This window comes from Cyprinus carpio, unplaced genomic scaffold (assembly GCF_018340385.1).
Source record: "Cyprinus carpio isolate SPL01 unplaced genomic scaffold, ASM1834038v1 S000006593, whole genome shotgun sequence".
NCBI classification, from domain to species: domain Eukaryota; kingdom Metazoa; phylum Chordata; class Actinopteri; order Cypriniformes; family Cyprinidae; genus Cyprinus; species Cyprinus carpio.
In genome coordinates, this window is record NW_024879242.1 from 1,136,850 (window position 1) to 1,140,473 (window position 3,624).

At 32.4% G+C, this 3,624-nt stretch overlaps 1 long non-coding RNA gene across 1 annotated transcript in view; it reads right to left on the minus strand.

Moving 5' to 3' along the window:
- LOC122144132 overlaps nt 1-1,129 on the minus strand; it is a 20,056-nt gene extending 18,927 nt beyond the window's left edge. The window contains exon 1 of the long non-coding RNA XR_006159552.1: nt 898-1,129. This is a non-coding gene — a long non-coding RNA (uncharacterized LOC122144132). The remainder of the gene's footprint in view (nt 1-897) is intronic.
- Nucleotides 1,130-3,624: the final 2,495 nt, after the last annotated feature.

Below are 3,624 nucleotides of genomic sequence, written 5' to 3' on the forward strand. Positions count from 1 at the left end.
CTTTATGACATATAGTGCAAGTTATGAGGTAGAAGGGCAGAGACCAGCTCAATGCAAATGACTATAAATACAACACAGGGTGGAAAGTAAGTATAAACAGAAGATGCATTATACAGTGAGTATAAAAGAAGGTGCATTATACAGTGAGGTACGTAAATAGCATAAGTTTATATATGGCCAATGACCACAACAGTGCAAACGACATCCGGAGATAGAAATGTGCAAGGGAATGTAAAAAAAAAATCTGAAATGTGCAAAATAACAGAGGGAATAATAAGAACATTGAGAGTGAGGAGTGCAGACAGGTTATTGTTCAGGTTATTGTATGGCAAAGAACCCACAATTTCATGGACTAGCCAAACACATTGACATCAAGTACCACTTCATTCGAGAGCAAATTGCAAGTGGAGTCATAGACATGAAATACTGCAAGACTGAAGACATGATTGCTGACATATTGACCAAAGGAATGATTGAAGAAAAGTTCACGAAGAGTGTTCAAGAGTGTTAAAAAAAAAAAAAAAGTCTTAACAGAATAATTATGTTTTTAGCTTAAGCTGTGTAAGCTAATAAGCTGTCTCATGTGAATTCTTCTTTTAAATTAAGACTACCACCCTAAGCATATGTTTTGCATTCTTGTTTTTTTACTGAAGAAGAGATGTACATTTTCTTTCAACACGCAGTTAAGTATGACGCACTTTTTGTTCTGTGCGGTTAACAAGAAAATCTCCCCCCCCATGCTTTTGTGAAACGCTGCCACTGCCTATATGTTAAACAAAGTTGATATAAGATATAGAAATTTGTTTCATAACTTTTTTGTTTTATTTTGTTTTAATTATTTAAAGCCTTTTAAAATTGTTGAGGGGCATCAGTGCTCACTGATAAATGCTCACTTACCTTGATCAAAATGTTACTGTAGGTAAGCCTACCACAAGTTCCATCATGTATGTGGTTTCCTCATCCTTAGGAGTTTCCCAACACCTAGATTCCTGCATCGGCACCTAAAAAGATATTATAATATATATCCTACTATTAAGCACTTTTTTCATTTAAATAATCTTATTACGTCCTGGTGTAAAATGGCGCACAGTGATACTCTGAAAATGCTTTCACTTCTGGTAGCAAAAGTTGCCAATCCTTTTTGAAGAAAACAGATGAGCGCATATACATGTCCCGATCGGGGCAAAGTTCACGGGATTTTGTCCTCAGAATGATAAGAGACTGTTTACAACTTTATTACTTTATTACTTGAGTGAAAGCACAGATACTACTGGTCAAATACTACTCAACTAAAAGTAAAACTTGTAAAGACATGTTTTTAAAAGTATGTTTTATGTTACCAAACCTAGGCTATAGGAATGGAACAACTGAATGAAGGTAATCATCATTATTTTTTTAATACTTCTACAGCTACACTGAAGTAATTTTAATACTTGTTTAAAAGTTACAAAGTTCTTTTTCAAAGAGATATTGAAGGATATTATATGGTTCATTTTAGGTAAACACTGAACATAAAACAAATCTTTATTAATTTCCAAAAACTGGAACATACCCTCTTAGTATGGCCATGGCTGTCCAAGTTGCACCAAAGAATTTTGCCATCAACTGATCAGTGCTCATAAAATGCTCATACATCAGAGAACGTGCAACGCGGAATACTGCAGGCTTAGAAATACTCTAAGACTTGGCAACACTGAAAGCTCCTGGCAGATTGCAGGCCAGGTGTTTCACCTAAAGGGTTAATATCACTTAAATTTGTCCCCCGCACTTTTTTGGGCAAGTGTGTTTGCATAGAGGTTTTCAAGAGCTGGTGTGAATAAATATAGATTTAAAGAAACAGGTTAGTATGTGCATGACCTGATGTTTTATTTGGACCCAGAATGAGCATCACGGAGTGCTAAACACTAAAACACTCATGCAGTGTGTGTTTCATTCATACTCAAAGCTGGAGGGCGCGCTCGCACAGAAAGTCAGACAAAATCCTTAATATGGACAAAAGCGTCTTGCTGTCACACATCAAAGGGAGCGCAGTGCTAGGAGATGCAGGAGATAGCTCAAAAACAGATTTCAATAACAAAAATCAAAGGGAATCCAAAGTAACATTGGGAAATGACAATAGACACCTGATGAAGAAACCAGGAACATAACTCTCTTTAAATAAACAACTAAACGAGACTACGCACATGACAAAAAGTGTTTAGTAAAGTGTTTTATACTGTAATTATTTACAATACTTTGTTAATGAATGCTATAGCATACTGTAGTATTAACTGTACTGAACTGATAAACTGTATTAAACACTGTAGTATACTTTTGATTTTACTACAGTAATGTGGTGTAGTATAATACAGTATAATATACCCTATAGTTGTAGAAAACTTAGTACAGTTTTGGGTAAAATAATTTGTTTATATTACTCTAGTTATTATATTACCACAGCAACTACAGAATTACCACCACAGATTAATTCAAGTATTTTACTATAGTATGGTTCAAAAACACTATAGTATTTATCATAAATTACTATAGCATTTTTTCATGTGGGTAATTAATAGAACACAGCTGAAACCAAAGAACACAACACGAGGCAGAATCTAGATCATGGAGGATTAAGACACAGGACTGACACTTGCTATCACTGTATGAAAACAGTTGTTTTCACAGAAAAACAGAAATGTTTGGAAACATGAGGAAATTAAACATTCGATTGCAACAATATATGGTTTATTTGTGTTTTTCAAGTCTTCTCCAGGTAATAAATAAACTATATGATATGCTTTGACGTATCATTTATTACAGTATAGAAAGTATTCTGCCTTATTATGTGATAAAAAAGTGTTTGTAGTATGTAAACAAATCATTATTATTTATTGTCCAACAGTGTATCTTATTTCTAACCCAGTTAAAAGCTATAAATAAGAGAAAAAATAAAGTTGCCTATACAGTCAAAAGTTTTTGAACAGTAAGTTTGTTAAGGTTTTTTTAAAGAAGTCTCTTCTGTTCACCAAGCCTGCATTTATTTCATCCAAAGTACAGCAAAATGTTGAAATATTTTACTATTTAAAATGTGTTTTCTATTTGAATTTATTTCAAAATTTAATTTATTTTGATTTCAAAGCTACATTTTAGCATCATATCTCCAGTCACAGGATCCTTCAGAAATAATGTTGATATTCTGATTTGCTGCTCCAAAAACATTTATTATTATTATTATTAGGTTGAAAACAGCTGAGTAGAATTTTTTTCAGGATTCTTTGATGAATAGAAAATTCAGAAGAACAGCATTTACCTGAAATAGAAATATTTTGTAACATTATAAATGTCTTTATCGTCACTTTTGATTTAAAGCATCCTTGCTAAATAAAAGTATTAATTTCTATAATTTCATTTAAAAAATAAAAAATAAATAAAGAATGACTACAAGCTTTTGAAAGGTAAAGTCTATAATGTTTCAAAAGCTTTTTATTTCAGATAAATGCTGATCTTTGGATCCTTCTATTCATTCATCCTGAAAAAATTTACTCAACTGTTTTAAATATTGATAATAATTTAAAAAAAATTATTGAGCAGTAAATCAGCATATAAGAATGATTTCTGAAGGATCATGTGAAGCTGAAGACTGGA